Source organism: Lepus europaeus, chromosome 6 (assembly GCF_033115175.1).
Source record: "Lepus europaeus isolate LE1 chromosome 6, mLepTim1.pri, whole genome shotgun sequence".
In the NCBI taxonomy this organism is placed as follows: Eukaryota; Metazoa; Chordata; class Mammalia; order Lagomorpha; family Leporidae; genus Lepus; species Lepus europaeus.
In genome coordinates this window covers 51,614,940-51,632,932 of record NC_084832.1, presented here as the reverse complement: position 1 = coordinate 51,632,932, position 17,993 = coordinate 51,614,940, and positions in this window count along the sequence as shown.

Below are 17,993 nucleotides of genomic sequence, written 5' to 3'. Positions count from 1 at the left end.
AACACATTTATTTTGTGATACAGTTGGAAATGTACACAGATGGAAAGGCTTGTGTTTAATGCTTCCATTCTCTAACACTGAATCAGTCATGCTCCTTTTGAGAAGTAGTTTATTAAGGGGTATTTTCTGCATTTTTGAGATGCTGCTGTTTTACTTCCACTGATGACCTCAGTGTCACCCTTTAAAAGTTGTGTGATCGAAACACTTCTTCTTTATTTCCTGCAACAGAAGTAAGACATACTTTTCACCACAATAGTGCCTTGTCTGCTGTTATTCACCTCCTGAATATACTTTAGAAATGTCATAGTACTTTCAAAGCAATGTTATATTCAAAATATTATATTTTAAGTACAGTTTGTAACATTAATGTTGTTAAAAATTGCTAGTAATTCTATTTGCCAATTAAAAACTTATTTAATCTATCTTCTATATGGTATTTTTCCTGACCAAAGTCTTTACATGCCATGTATTCCGTGATTAGCACCATCTATAGAGGGTATAGGTGCATAACCTTAGATAGCTGTGTATCTGGTTGTAGCTGCTTTATTGTAAGCTGATATTTTCAGTGTAAAACATTAGCAATCAAGATTCTTTTGATGAAATATAAAGAAACACATCAGAAATTCTTTAGTTTTTTTGTGAATTAGAATATTTACTTTCTGTTACGGAATCATAAGTGATACTGAGAATATAGGGGTGTGTATGAGTGTGTGTGTGTGCATGTATATATGTAGTACAACTCTTAGAAGAGAATACAGGCCATTCCTTAGTGAGTTAAAGAGATTAAAGTGCAAACAACGTTTCTATAGTAAAAAAATGTATTGCTATGTTAAAGCATTTTCATATTTCCTGACAATAAATAAATTTTTTTTCAAAGACCTATACATTTTCTGTTTGCATTACTTATGTAAAATATAAAATTTCATAAAAAGACTGTTTTAAAAAATAATTAACTTCAGAAAATTTCTTTGCTGTTACCTTAATAAACATGATTTAATTGGATCACTTACACTTGTAGAAAGACAGAAATAAACTTCAAGAATAAGAAAGGAATACTTTTGCTTCTCTATTTTCTCCTCAGAACCAATTTAAATTGGAGTAAACAATTGAAAAATGAAGATAATAAATCACTACCAACCCATTCAAGCAAAGATAGAGAAGAAGGAACATAAGCAAGCAAGTCAAAAATTTCCTGGGAGGTAGAAAGACTATGGACATCTGTTTAATGGATACTTCTGTGGAAGAAAACACCAGACTGTGTAATTAAAAAGGAAAGCCAATCTCACAAGCATAAGACCAAACACTTTCAGGCTCATGGCTGGAAGCTGTGAGAGAAGACAGGGCATAACACAGGGCCAAAAGAACACAAGTGAGTTTGTGATTCCTAATTTATAGGCAACTGGTAGTATCCTGAAAATAGGTAAGTTGGGCAGAGACAGAAATAGGCAGGAGCTGAGCGTCATGAGATAAATTCTCATTATTTTTAGTGAAAAGCAGGAAGAACTATCTTATGTTGCTAAATAAAAAGAGTAGGATAAACAAACTATCTGAAGTTAAGGAAGGGAAGATTAAAAATAGAATGTATGAAAGCAGAGATAGAGTGGTATCTTCTAAGAAATGAGACTGGTAAAGTGAGCTAGCTTTGCTTATCCTTATGAGAGTTTTTGTTCTAATTAAGAACCCTGATTTATTATATCTTATTTATGTATATATATATATATATGTGTGTGTGTGTGTGTGTGTATAGATATATAAATCATCCATCTGCATTGTAGTGAGGTCAAATATCATCTCTCTATAAAATGAACAGTAACACTAATCTATATTTCATGAAGAAAATTATCTAGTAGGAGACCACATTGAAATAGCTTTATGAATTTATAAATTTTTATCTGCTATTAAAATGTAAATATTACATGTTTTTTTCGAAATCACAGCATTTTAATGAAGCATTATTCTGTATAAATATGTCTCAAAGTAGGTTGAGATAGAAAACTTTCCCTGAAGTACTGAAAGATACAGTACCTAATCATAAATATCAACTAGTATTAGTATTTATCAATTATTGAATGCTTATTAACTGGAAAGCTTAATTTTAACTACTTTATTTGAATTGATTTAAAGCAAGCATCTTTACTGAGTGATTTATCTGGTTCTTTTGGTAGAAGATACACCATGTCTAAGAAATACAGATATGGTGGCACAATGTGCACTTTCCAAAAAAAAGTATATAAAATACAAATAGACAGAAAGACAAGGAGCGCTTTTCTTTGCTGGTTCACATTACTGTAACAGTGGTAGCTGGGCCAGTACAAAGCTGGGAGCCACCCATTTAGGGTGGCAGAAACCCAATTAATTGGGACTGAGGCATCACCACTGCTCCTAGGTTGAATATTAGCAAGAAACTGGAGCTAAGCCTCAAAATTCAGGCACTCTGATGTGGGCATTCCAACAAGCATCATAACTGCTAGGCCAAATGCTCTCCCAAGTATACATTTTAATAATGATTATGATTGCACTTATTTTAAACAATACAAATGCAAGCATTAGCCTCCCCAACTGTGCTATTTCTACCCTAAAGGCAAACATATGTCTTAATTATCTTTGTATACTACTATGAGAATTGTTTAGAACAGTCAGTATGTATATTTGGCTTAGCAGGTATCACAGTGTTTGGGGTACTTGCAGCCCATACAGAAGCATCTGAGTCAAAGTACTGGCTCCTTGCCTGATTCCTGCTAATGCATACTCTAGGAGGTAGCAGGTGATTGTTCAAGTAGTTGGTACTTGACACCCATGTGGGAGATTATGAGGGAGTAACCAGTTCCTGCCTTCCACTGCAGATATTTACAAAATAAAGCAGTGGATGAGAGATTTCTTTTCCTTTAAAATAAATAAATAGAAAGATATAATTTCTTAAAAGGTAAATATGAATAAATTATTGTGTAATACAATGGATGGAGTTAAATTCTAAAAATACACACTTAAGAAGGAAGGAAGCAAAAGGGAGGGAGAGGAGTAGGGACCAAGGGGGAGGATGGAAGGAAATATCATTGTATTCTTAGAAGTATATCTGTGAACTATGATGAATATGTTAAAAACCAAAAATAAAGAAAATAAATCTGTAGAAGTGAATTTGATACTTTCAGAAGGGTTGACTTGAGCTCCCTTTGTCTTGAGTGTTGAGGAATAGTTTTGCTTTTTTGTTTGTTTTTCCATTTTTCTCTTTATACTCTTTGTTTAACTCTTTACTTAACAGAGTTACTCATAGGTATATAAAGTCAATTGAAGATGGATATCAGTAAGAAATAAGAATGGGCATAAGAGAGGGAGGATGAAGTTTATAACTGTAAAGCTATATAGTTCTGCATATATTCCTGACTGACTTCTAAGTGTATAGTTGAAAAACTTATCATACGATCCCAAATCCCATTAAGCTGAGTGATAAAAATGTCATCTTAAGTGTTAAAGTAATCATATTAAGTGTTAAAGTGAACATATAATAGGATTAAAGTGACCATATAAGTAGAATCAAGTGTGAGGTAATTATAGTAGATAGACTTTTAAAAGGAGAGAATATTCCAACATGGGAAGCAGTCCATACACCAGACTCACAGAATGACAATTGCTTTAAGTAATACTCTAACCTCAGAATCAGCCTTAAGTCTTCCTGGTCTGGCTAAAAATCCCATGAGAACATTTCAGGCATGGAAAGCCAGGACACTGTGGCAAAAAAAAATATATACATTCTACATGAAGGATCTCTGTGAGTGAGATCTCATTGGAAAGAAGTGGCCAACAAAGAAGAATGTACTTTTCTCTAAAGGAAGGAGGAGCTTTCACTTTGCTTATGGCCTTGTCTGAATACTGACGGAGTTTGTGGATTTCATAGCCTAGGCAGCTCATGTCAAGAGCTTTGGGAGGTCACTGATGTCATATGTAAGAGTGTTAATTGTGAAATTAATAACAGGAATCACTGTGCACTAACTCCCCGTACAGGAACCCTGTCTCCATGAGTTGTTTTATGAGAGTTAACTGAGATACTTATTCTCCTATGTGCAAATTGTTGAAATCTTTACTTAGTATAGAGTTGGTCTTTTGTGTACAAAATTAATTGAAAATGAATTTTAATGGAGAATGGGACTTGGAAGGGGGCAAGGGAGGATGAGGAGGGGTGAGAGGGCAGGTATGGTGGGAACAATAACTATATACCTAAAGTTGTACGTATGAAATTTATATTCTTTTAAAAATAATTAATTAAAAAAGAAAAATCTTTAATAAAAAATACACTCATCAAATTCCAATGTTAAATTTTTAATCTATAATTATTTGAAAGTCAGATAGATCAACTTAAAACTAGTGTGTTCCAAACAATTCCTCTACATATCATTTACCATATTAAACAATTTCATTGGCATTGTCAACCACATAAGAAGTGTAATAAGGGGCCAAGACTGTATACAATGCCAACATCCTTATCATCCCTGCCAACATCCCTTATCAGAGTAAGGGCGATCCACTTCTAATCCACCTCCATTATAGTGCATCTGAGAAAGTAGTTAAAGATGTCCAAAAACTTGTACCCTTAGCCACCAAGTGGGAGACCCAGATGGAGTGCTGGGGTCCAGGTTTCAACAGTGGTCCAGCCCCCACCACTGTAGCCATTTGAAGGAGGGAAAACAGCTGATGGAAGATTTCTTTCCCTCTCTGTATCTTCCTCTCTCTGTAACTCTGCTTTTGAATACATAAAATAAGTATTGAAAACAGAGTCTTAATAAATGTATATGGCATAGTTATTTAAATTAGTTACCCTGAAAGTAGTTTCACATGTACTAAGGTGAAGAAAATTTACACCATTTTTCCTTTAGAACTATTTCCTAAAAAGATGCAAATCCATTTCAATTATTTAGTACAAATTTTAATCATTACCATTTGTATTACTTGGGATGATAGAGGGCAAATAAGTCAATTCTCTCATTTTCTAAGGGAATAACATAGTACAATTATATATATATATATATATATATATATAATATATAAGGAAATAATATAATATACTATTCGATCTTATTCCGATAGGGTCATAGTCAAAGTGGAAGTTCTCTCCTCCCTTCAGAGAAAGGTACCTCCTTCTTTGATGGCCCTGTTCTTTCCACTGGGATCTCACTCACAGAGATCTTTCATTTAGGTCTTCTTCTTTTTTTCTTTTCCATGGTATCTTGGCTTTGCATGCCTACAATACTCTCATGGGCTCTTCAGCCAGATCTGAATGCCTTAAGGGCTGATTCTGAGGCCAGAGTGTTGTTTAGGACACTGCCATTCTATGAGTCTGCTGTGTATCCCACTTCCCATGCTGGATCTTTCTCTCCCTTTTTGATTCTATCAGTTAGTATTAGCAGACACTTGTCTTGTTTGTGTGATCCCTTTGATTCTTAGACCTATCAGAGCCATCGAATGTGAACTAAATTGATCACTTGGACTAGTGAGATGGCATTGGTACATGCCACCTTGATGGGATTGTATTGTAATCCCCTGACACATTTCTAACTCCATCATTTCGTTACCTAATATATTCTAAACTGATCTTCTGTATATAAAGAGAATTGAAAATGAATCATGATGTGATTGGAAGGGGAGAGGGAGCGGGAAAGGGGAGGGTTGTGGGTGGGAGGGAAGTTTTGGGAGGGGGAAGCCATTGTAACCCATAAGCTGTACTTTGGAAATTTATATCCATTAAATAAAAGTTTAATTAAAAATATATACTATTCGAGCTTTTTTATTTAAAAAAAAAAAAAGACTCATTCATTTACTTGAGAGACAGAGTTACAGATAGAGAGGGAGAGAAAAAGAGAGAGGTCTTCCATCCTCTGATTCATTTCCCCAAATGACCAAAAGTGCCAGAGCTGGGTTGATCCAAAGCCAGGAGCCAGAAGCTTCTTCTATGTCTCCAATATGGGTTCAGGACCCACAAGCATTTGCGGTATCTTCTTCTGCTTTTGAGATGGATTAGCATGGAACTGGATAAGAAGTGAAGCAGCTGGGACTCAAACTGGTGGGTGACCTAATGGGTTGCAGCATTACAGACGATGGCTTATCCTATTGCACTACAATGCCAACACTCTATTCTAGTTTATTTTACAAATACCGTTTGATTGAATTCCTATAGCTACTGTGCCAAGTAAATATTGTTCTGGATTACTGATGAGGGTAGTTCAAAAGCTATTAAGTATTGGAAAAGCTCTAAAATAGAAGTTCTTTCTGCCTGAAATAATTCCAGTAGTGGTGGTAGTGATGATGATAGTGATGATGATGACCATGAAAAAATTGGACATGACATTGATGATGTCAGTTATGACAATGATGATAATTGGATGATAGGTAACATATGCTAATCATTGACTAAGGGTAAGGAAATAATCGACTCTATTTCAACTGCCAGATGGGGTATTCTTATCACTTCTAATTGAGACTTATATACCAATCATAATATAGTAAACTTTCTTTAGATGCACACATTCTTTTAAATTTACTCTGCACCATAAGTGCCTAGCAGAGTGTCTGAGCATGACAGATTTACAATAAAATTTATTTTATGATATAAAATATGTCACTCTAGGTACTCTATTACATTTGGTTATGTAGTTTTGTTTTGCTTTTACTCTGCTATGACGAACTTGTACTCATGCCATGAATGACCACTTTAACCTGAGTATAGACTTTCATTTAGTGAGAAGGATATTTCAAGGATTACTATGGCTTGAAAATTTCCCAATATTTAGAAAATTGTGCCTCTTTCATTTTATCCTGTGTATAATTCTGTCATAGAAAGCACTCAAGGAACCTTTTTAAAGTGATTTTCTATATACTACCATCTACCTTTGCTAGGTACCTGATTTTCAAAATTCAACCAGTTCCCATAAATAATTCCTAAATCTGAAAACCATAAATAAAAAGTGAGCTGTTATCTGTTGGTTGATATAGTGAATACAAATCTACTTATCTATTAGAGAAAATCTTCCATGTAAGAAACTTTTGAAAAGTTTTAATGAGAGCATACATGATTTTAATTTTAAAAATATTTTTTCATATTAGATCTTTATAATATGTCTTTTATTTTTAAAAGATTTATTTATTTATTTGAAAGAATTACGGGGAGGGGAGTGAGGGAGGGTGGGAGTGAGAGAGAAAGAGGGGGAGAGAGAGAGAGAGAGAGAGAGAAACCGATTTTTTTGTCTGCTGTTTCACTCTCCAGATGGCCACAATGACCAGGACTGGGTGAGGCCAAAACCAGGAGCCTGGAAACCCATCCTACTCTCCCATGCAGGTGGCAGGGGCCCAAGCACTTGTGATTTCTTCCACTGTTTCCTAGGCACATTAGCAGGGAGCTAGATAGGAAGAGGAAAAGCTGGGACTTGAACTGACACCCATGTGGAATCTTGTTTTTTTCAGGAAGCAGCTTAATTTACTGTCGTAGAACACCAGCTTCTAGGTTAGGTCTAAAAATCATTCATCAGTTAATTGGTTACTACAATGATCTTATACAATAGAACCGTAATATTTAGGATAAGCCCAATACATAAGGTCTTACTATATACTCACACTACAGAATAACTCTATGCATATTGGCTTTCAATACTTCCAAAACATTCTTTTTGCACCAAAAAAGACATTTTAGTATTGTCTAACTTTGTAAACTAAAAATTCTCCATAGGCTTTTCTTCTCTGGTGCTAAAACAACAAAGCTCTCATTCAAAATGAAACATCAAAACTCTGTGACTATCTACACTGGATCCCAGTTTCACAAGGCAGAGAGCAAAAGCACAGTTGGATAGAGTTTTGCATGCACTGTAATTCTTGTGGCTTGAGATGTTATGGTCAGCAGGGCTATAGCATTAAAAATGCAAGTTTCAATAATGATGGTCCATGAGGAAGAGGGATGAAAGGTTACTTTGAATTGTCTTTGAAGGCGATAGATAGTGGAATAGCCTTTGATACCAGGAATCAGTCTACTCAAATCAAGTACGTCTGTCTTCCCAAACTAAAGAGAGCAAAAAATATGTATTGTTGAGTAAGTCACACTGGACAGGAAGAGGAGAAATGGTTATTGCTTGGGTGTTTATAGAGCTATGGGGAAAGAGTGAATAAAAGTGGACAACATTTCCTTTGGAAAAACATAAAACAGTGGGTATTCTTTACTTGTCAAATGCAGAAGAATTGAAAAAAAAATTAAATATGCCTTCTGGCTAGTTTGCTGGCAAAGACAAGCTGTTCTCCCCAGATAGCCACAGTTATGTGTTTCTTTTACTAAACTGACTAAAATATTTGCCACTTAACAGTTTCCTATTCAAATTGGCTGGAGGGAGATTCATTAAAAAGAGTAAGGTGACACAGAGTGGAAAAATCAAATTAGATAGCATTCACATGTCATAGCATATATAAATAAATTAGTTGTTGGGAATGACCAATTTGATTTCCAAATACTGTTAAAACATAAACAGATTTCCAGTGAAAGGTAAAAATTTAATAAAGGACTATATTTTAGATTTACTGGGAACAGACATTATTAATATCATCTGCAAGAAAAGAATATTTTATATGGCAATCATACTAGGTAACACTTACACAGTGCATAATATAATATGGCAGAATTTTTATACATAGTAACATACAATCTTCTTCATAACCCAATGATGTAGATACTCTTTTATCTTCATTTTATAGAAAGGGAATTTAAACAGAGTTTTCTAGTAAGTTTTCTAAAATCATATAAACCATAAGAGGAGAAATGCAATACCAGGATATCTTGATAAAGAATCTATGCTTTTATAGGACATGGTATTCTCATTTTCTGATCAATAGATTTTTAAGTTGGATACCATTTCAAAAAACCTATTCTTTCAAGAGAAATGAGAATGTTGATTACTGTCTTATCAGCTCTAGTTTTAATTACACATACATACAATTACACAAACACAAACAGTAGGGTCATGCTTTTGCAAATACATGAGGACTATTTAAGTCTGTTTTTAGCCCAAATACACATAAGTATAAAATTATTTAAAAATAATTTATTTAATTCCTTGCTTAAACATCAAGTACTTATACTAACTTAAAATATGGACACACCTTTGATATCATAACATAAAATTTTGGTAAGTTATCTGTAATCTTCAGAATTTGATGGGAAATGTGCCTATAGTGGGTGATATAGTTTTGAAACAGTCTCACCATAGTTGGGCACATATATTGTGATGTCCATAATGTAGTAATAAGGTATGATATTCATTCTATAAGACATTTCTATGCATGCCAGTGCTAAGTGAAAAAGAAGATCAAATATATTTGAATGATTTGAAGTCTATGGTAACAAAGATGTACATTAAAACTCCGTAACACTAATCTTATGACATGTGGACAGAATATCCAGAGAGGAAGAGGTGTTGCCCAGGATGAAAATCAGAGCTCAATTGAGAAGTGGAAGGCAGCTGTGCAAGAGAGGATTTACAGCAGAGATGGAAGACTAGATATAGGAATTTAATCAATAAATAAATATCTTAATTATAATGCAAGCTACTTTGTTGCAAATGGAGAAGGAACTTACAAATATGGAAATAGAATAAACTTATTATATGGTATTGAATTTAATGTATGAGAGTAAAGCCATGATTTTCAATATGTAGTTTGATAGATGACAGATACATAGAATGTCCTTATTTATAATTAATATATTTAGTTAGAGATCTATATAGTATTGAATTTACCACTTACTATCAAAGATCAAGATCAAAAAAGTTCTTTGTACATTTGTTAACTTCTCTGTAATTTCATGTTTAAAAGTATATTTGCAAAGAGCATGAGTTTTATTTTCCATTTACTAGAAATTGCCAGAGTATAAACCCTTACTGACCAAGATGCCACAAACATACAAATGGTAACTAATAAAGGCTACTAACATGCAGATGCATTTTATTTTTGTTACCAAATGCCTTTCAGTAGGTTCACTGGTGGCTTCATACATCTAGAATTAACCAGTATGTTCCCTGATATATTGATCTGTCATATACAATATGACTCTTTTATCATGAATACACTTTTTAATTTTTTTAAAGATTTTATTTATTTATTTGAGAGGCAGAGTTACAGAGGGAGAGACAGAGAGAAAAGTGTTCCATCTGCTGGTTCACTCCCCTACTGGCTGCAATGGACGGACTTGGGCCCCTCTGAAGCCAGGAGCTTCTTCTGGGTCTCCCACGCAGCTGCAGGGGCCAAAGCACTTGGGCATCTTCCACTGCATTCCTAGGCAATTAGAAGAGAGCTGGATTGGAATTGGAGCAGTTGGGACTCAAACGGGCATATGGGATGCTGGCACTGCAGGTGAAGGCTTAGCCTACCATGCCACAGCATCAGCCCCATCTCCTTCTAAGACACTGAGTATGAAATACACCTTTGTCAAGTGAATATTCCCAGATCTCAGGCTTGGCTAAGCACAACACTATCACTATGTAAGTTAGCATTCTGTTGTATTTTGCTTAAACTGCTTCCCCAACTTCAGTGTAATTAGCTTTCAGTTATGTCCCCAATTAAAATTCTAGTTTCATCAGATCAGACTGTGAACACAACACAGAATTTCAGTGGATATTTTGCTTGTAAATTTCAACACACATGTATAAGTGTTAAAGCTAAAGGTAAGAGGCTAATACAAGAGAAATGTTAGTATTTGTTTCTTGTTCCTCTTCTTGATTCTTCTATTGAAGAGAAGATCAAGGCAAACTTAATGGATTTAAGTTAATTTTTTGATATTACAGTAGTGGTGTTTGTGATTCAAAATTCTGAATACATAATACTTAGTTTTTATCCTAGTAATGCTGTACTATATTAACCAACAAAATTCTGCTAAAGAAAGACTTAGAGAAAAGCAATAATATCTGCCTTGCCTCTCTCAGGTGAGGTCAGTGTCACAGGGGGAGCTCATTAAACAGTTTAAAGAGGTTTCTATGTTAGTTTTTCTACATATTTGTAAAATATATGCCTTATTTTATTTTTCTTGATCTCTCATTTGAGTTTTCATTTTTTGTCTAGGATATATCAAATTTAACAGTCCACAGGTAAAATCATCCTTCCTATATAATGATTCTATATTTAATTCCTCTATTAATTATCATTATAAAAATAAACAATTTTACTGACATATCACTTGTGATCCCAGCAAATCTTGGCATTACCTCCTGCTTATTATTCTTTGAAAAATTAGGACACTTGCATTTCTATATTTCTTAAGATTTATCTTCTTTCCTTAAATTTCTCAACTACTTTTTCAGTTACACATCCATATGTTTATGTTTAATAATTTACATTTTTTAACTTACTGAAGTCACCTTTGCTTTATATATTGTGAGAACGAAAAATCATGAAGAAGTGAACCAGGACAGATACAAAAGACTTAACTACCAGGAACAGAACTAAATTATTTAGTTGAATTTTATTAATTGACAGAAGCAAAATACATAATTTTATTTGTATTATATAAACAAATAACACAATTATAACAGATATGATATTGAGTGTTACACTTTACATTTGAAACTGATAATAAGCAGAATTAAACATGTATTTAATTATATTTCTGAAATATATACTACTATTGGTTAAGTCAACATTTGAGTCCTTTTGTTCTTTTAATTTTTTGAATTTTTTATTTTTTAAACATTATTAAATTATTAAACATTAAACATTTAAACTGATAGGTCTAAGAGTCAAAGGGATCACACAAACAAGACTAGTGTCTGCTAATACTAACTGATAGAATCAAAAAGGGGAGAAAACGATCCAACATGGGAAGCAGGAGATACAGCAGACTCATAGAATGGCAGCTATCCTAAATAACACTCTGGCCTCAGAATCAGCCCTTAAGGCATTCAGATTTGGCTCAAGAGCCCATGAGAGTATTTTAGGCATGGAAAGCCAAGACACTCTAGCAAAAACAAACAAACAAACAAAAAAACCCTAAATGAAAGATCTCTGCGAATTAGATCCCAATGTCCCAGTGGAAAGAATGAGGCCATCAGAGAAGGAGATACCTTTCTCTGAAGGGAGGAGAGAACTTCCACTTTGACTACGACCCTATTGGAATAAGATCGAAGTCGGCAAACTCAGAAGGCTTCCATAGCTTTGGCAACTCATGACTAGAGCCTAGGGACTTTACTGACGCCATAAACAAGAGTTTCAAATTGTTAAGTCAACAACAGGAGTCACTGTGTACTTATGTCTCATGTGGGATCTGTTCTTAATGTGTTGTCCAATGTGAAGTAATGCTATAACTAGTACTGAAGCAGTATTTTTACACTTTGTGTTTCTGTGTGGGTGCAAATTGATGAAATCTTTACTTAGTATCTACTGAATCGATCTTCTGTATATAAAGATAATTGAAAATGAATCTTGATGTGAATGAAATGGGAGAGGGAGTGGGAGGGAAGTTATGGGGGGGGGGGGAAGCCAATGTAATCCATAAAATGTACTTTGGAAATTTATATTTACTTAATAAAAAAAAAAAGTTTCATTGTCTGCTCTGTCCCAAGGACCACACAAAGGATCTATGCAGTCCTCAGTGTAAGCTTAGATTCCCCTGCAATCTCCCGCTAGGTTGCCAAGATTACAGAGTTTTTGTGTCTCCCACTGAGTACTCACGTCTCAGGCACTCTGTAAGTTCTCTCACACACCCTCACTTTTTTTTTTTTTTTTTTTACTGTCTCAGTTCATAAGCTCCACACATTCACTAGGTCTTATTCTCTGTTATTTCTCCCCACCAGAGTCAGGTTTTTCTGCTTGGCTGAGGGTGGGCGCAGCCCTGAGGTGGTGCAGCTTTTATGTATGTCCAAAATGGCACCAGCTCTTTGTCTTGCTCACCTTTGTAAGGTGAGTGGAGAGAGAGAATGGTGTCCATACCGGTCCCTTTTATTTTTATTTATATTTTTTTCTCTCCTCTAGTTCACCTGGTGAACTTTCCCCCATGGGGCTTCAAGCCTCTTTCCCTCTAGGCTCTTCCTGCCACTTTCCCACCAGTGTCTCGGGCTACTGAAGTTTTGCCTCACCTCCCTTTCCAGTGCTGGTGTGTAGACTCTGTGGCTGGGGTCCCGAGCCATGGTAGCCCGTGCCCTCCACATAGGTCCACCGTGTCCCATTAGTTCCGGAAGAGCTTCCTCTGCAGTTTTTTCCCTAACTCTTCCCTGAAACTACAGTATCTCCACTTTTATTAAACTATCTTTTCCTGGACTATCAGTGCGCTCCCTCCCTATTCCACCATCTTGGAGGAGCGATGTACAGCTATTTTGTTCTTTACCAAGAAATGTGAATGCCATTCTTTCATTAGAAGTCAACTTTGAGTCATTTAACGTGAAAAACCCTTTAATTATGTAAAGTTTTATAGTAAAATGCAGCTGTTCTCCATTGTAAGTGCTTCCAAAGATGACCATAATCTTTTTACAATGGCTTCTTATATATGATAGCATGTCCCAAGTTATTTGCAGAGTTCTGATATACCAGTATTATCATATTTAATTTTCAATGTTATTTTATTGTAGCTCAATTACATTCACTTGAAGCTTTACATTTACACTATCAATAGTCATTGAGTGAGGTGAATTGCACAATTTTATTTCATCTTCATAAAGTAGCAAAAAGAGAATATTTCCTAACATTTAATCTTTAATTCTATAATTTGTTAGAATGTAGTTCATCATTTCTGAAAACATATTTCTGCATAGAAAATTGGGTCAGATCATTCCTTTTCAAATGAGTTTCCTAGGTAAACCATTTCACTAAGAATGGACAAATTGAATTATTTGTGTTTGTATGAATGCTAGGAGGCAATTACTAACAAATGTTTAAATTGTTTGGATAGGTTTTATATTTTTTTAAAAAGTGCTCAATTTTGACCACACTTTTTCAAATTAATTTAAATAATGTATTTCCATTGAAATGACAGGAACAACTTTGTTTCAACAGTTTTAAAACTATCTTCAAAATATCAACATACTTGGTAAAATTGCAATCATCTATCTGTGCCTGTAACATATTTGGAAAAGAATTATTTTTGTTACAACTTAAAAGTCTGTAACAGGGGCTGGGACTATGGCTTAATGGGTAAAGCCACTGCTTGCAGTGCCAGCATCCCCTATGGTCACCGGTTTGAGTCCCGGCTGCTTCACTGCCAATCCAGCTCCTTGCTATGGCCTGGGAAAGCAGTGGAAGATGGCCCAAGTCCTTGGGTTCCTACACCCTCATGGGAGATCCAGAAGAAGCTCCTGTCTCCTGGCTTTGAGTCAGCACAATTGGGTAGTGAACCAGCAGATGGAAGACCTCCCTCTCCGTGCCTCTCCTTCTCTATGCAACTCTGACTTTCAAATAAATTAATAAAACTTTAAAAAATAGTGTAACACTCTGCTAATTATTCCATTGAGTGGTTTCCCATTCACTCGTTACCTTTCCAGCATGGAAGACTTTCTTGTGAATCGTGTAGTACATGCATTTATAACCTGTATCCTTGAAAACCTGCAACTATGCTATATTCAAGTTCTTTAACTAAAATCATACTGTTAGCTATCACAGCTGGAAAACTACCCATAACAACATTTTCTGATAGAGTCGCAAAGAGGTACCATGCGGCTTTTTAATTCAAATTAAATTAAATAGTAATTAATTTTCTCAGCCACAGTAGCCATATTTCTAGTAGTAGCAGCCACATTGGTCAGAACAGATATAACATATTTCCATTATCTTAGGAAGCAGTATTGTAATGATCCATAGCAAAGGGCAGAAAATATTTCTGTTAAAGGGCATGTAGTCAATATTGTAGACCTTCTGAGTTCTATTACTACAATTATTCTACAATTACTCAGTTCTGCTGTTGTGACAGGTAAGCAGCCATAGATGATACATAACTAAAGGTATGAGACTGTTCCAGTAAAATTCCATTTGTAAAAGGAGATGACATTCCAGATTTGGCCTGTATACTCTTCGTTACTCACTTTTGATCTACCCTACCAATTATTTTGATAAAGCAAAATGAAGATTTAAGCACTTTTATAAATAAGTACAATAAGTCACATAAGAATATTGAGAGCTCCAAGCACTGTGTCCAGTAAGTTTTTGACCACATAAAATTAATAAATATTATACTATGTATCATAGTTTTCTGTGTAGTCATAAATGGTGATAGGAAATGCCTCATTTTTAAATCTATTTTACATTCTTTCAGTAGCAAGTTTTATTACACCTCAGAAACAAAGTTTAAAGAGCCTATGTATTATATTTAGAACTGAATTTTGCTATACTCAATAAAACATCTTTTATATATTCACTTATTAAAAATTTTTCGTTTAATACACAATTGAATTTTTTTGCAGTTGCTCAAACTTTATTTTTATGATTTTAGTTTTAGTTCTCTTTCAGGGCTTTAAATTTTGTATTATGTGTCTATTTCTATACTTGAGTTATGTTTTTCCTATGGTGACTCAAGCTGCAAACATTCACTGCATAATATACTTTTAAAAATTAATCACATAGAAGTTATCTCTTTTCCTCAAGTAATACAATGCCTTCAAAGTTTCTTGAAAAATATTATTCTATCGAGAGTCCTCTTTATAATGGTAAATTGGCATATGAGTTCAATGGTGACCTCCAAAGAATCTACCCATGTCCTCATCTGTGAATCTATGAATGTGGTATTATTTGGAAAAACTGACCTTGTAGGTTTCTAGTTAATTTAAGTTCCTGTGACAAGATCATGCTATATTTAACATGAGGCCTAAATACAATGGCAAGTATACTTATAAGTGAAATTTTGAATATTAATGTATATGAGTAATATTGTCATCTCAGGATTAGATTAATGTTTGTAGCCCTTGTTTATATTCCTGCTGAAAGTCTACTTTTTTCTTGCTGAGCTCTTTACTTAAAGGATTATTAAGCCTGTGATTATAAAGTAAATTAGAAGTATTTTACTACAAAAAATTTTAGTGAGAAATTTTGAGACTCAGAGGGAGAGCATGCTTTTGAAGGGAGGCAGAAGCAGAGATTGTAATAATGTAGATTTATGACGAGAAAATTCTGGAGCTACCAGGAACTAAAGTGGAAAGAGTCTTTCCTCAGAGCCATCAGAAGGAGTGGGACATTGCTGACCCCTTGGTTTTGGACTTCTGACTTCTGCCACAGTGAAAGAAAAATGTTCTGTTGCTTTAGGTTAACAGATTTGTATTAATTTTCATATCAGTTAATAAATATATATGAAAAAAATTTTAACTATTCCATTGAAATAGAAAACTAAAAAACATAATTTTACTTTTGTTACCAGTGGTGTATCTGTGGAGAGCTATGGAGAACTAGTGAAGACAGTTTATTTCTAAAAGACAGAAATTACATCACTTTATTTTTGGCATAGAATTATGCTTTTCTCTCTTTCAACATTTTCTTTAAAAAATATTTATTCATTTGAAATGCAGAGTTATGGAGAGGGAGAGAGAGAGAGATCATCCATCTGTTAGCACACTCCAGATGGCTGCAATGGCCAGGGTTTAACCAGGCCAAAGTCAGGAGCTAGGAGCTTCTTCCAAGTCTCCTACATGGGTGCAAGGACTCAACCACATGTGGCATCCTCTGCTGCCTTCCCAGTCATATTAACAGAGAGCTGGATTGGAAATGGAATAGCCAGGGATCAAACCGATGCCCATGTGGGATGCCAGCACCGCAGGCAGCAGTTTAACCCATTATGTCAGAACACCAGCCCCTCTTTCTCCTTTTTAAAACAGTTTATAAGCTGTACATTATGGGAAATATCTCAATAATTAAAATTGTAAATAATATATTAATGACTTTAATCTTTCAACTGAATCTCCCACTTATGCCATTAATTTACTGCCTTGCATATATACTGTGTGGTTCTGAACAGTTGAAAATGAGATCTTGTTGGTTATTATTATTACCAGGTACATATTTCACAGTAAAGACAAGTAATGTACTTTAGCAAATTTATCTCCTTAAAATGCTTTGCTTTGTAGTTTATTATTTGTTTGTTTGTTTTTTTCCTCCAGAGTGTACCAAATGACCTAACCAAGTCTCTGGAATTCGTTTTTGCCTTCTTCAATCTTTACCCTATTACTCCCATCTTGATTGTTTCAAGGTAACTGAACATATTCTTATATTACTCTTCAGATTGTATTGACATTTTCTACTTTTTCTTCCTTCTTCTGGGTACGTTTTACATTATCAGAGCATATCAAAATAATTTGTTAAGAAAGACTGATTTATGGACAGTCTCTGGCATACAGCAAAAAAAAAAAATAGAGAAATGGTCTGAGCCTGATTTTACTATTTTTTGGAAAAAATGCTGCACTCACTTCTATTATCTTCTCTGTATTTGGGAAACTTTTTTTCTCCTTGTTTCCCTTTAATTTCTTTTTTTTAAAACTTTTTTCCCAACTTTTATTTAATAAATATAAATTTCCAAAGTACAACTTTTGAATTATAGTGGCTTTTCCCCCATAACCTCCCTCCCATTTGCAACCATCCCATCTCCCACTCCCTCTGCCATCCCATTCTTCATGAAGATTCATTTTCAATTATCTTTATGGGGTTGGTGCCATGGCTCAGTTGATTAATCCTCCGCCTGTGGTGCCAGCATCCCATACAGGCACTGGGTTCTAGTCCCAGTTGCTCCTCTTCCAGTCCAACTCTCTGCTGTGGCCCGGGAAGGCAGTGGAGGATGGCCCAAGTGCTTGGGCCCCTGCACCTGCGTGGGAGACCAGGAGGAAGCACCTGGCTCCTGGATTTGGATCAGCGCAGCACCGGCTGTAGAGGCCATTGGGGAGTGAACCAATGGAAGGAAGACGTTTCTCTCTGTCTCTCTCATTGTTTAATTCTACCTGTCAAATAAAAAAAAAATCTTTATATACAGAAGATGAACTTAGTATATACTAAGTAAAGATTTCAACAGACTGCAC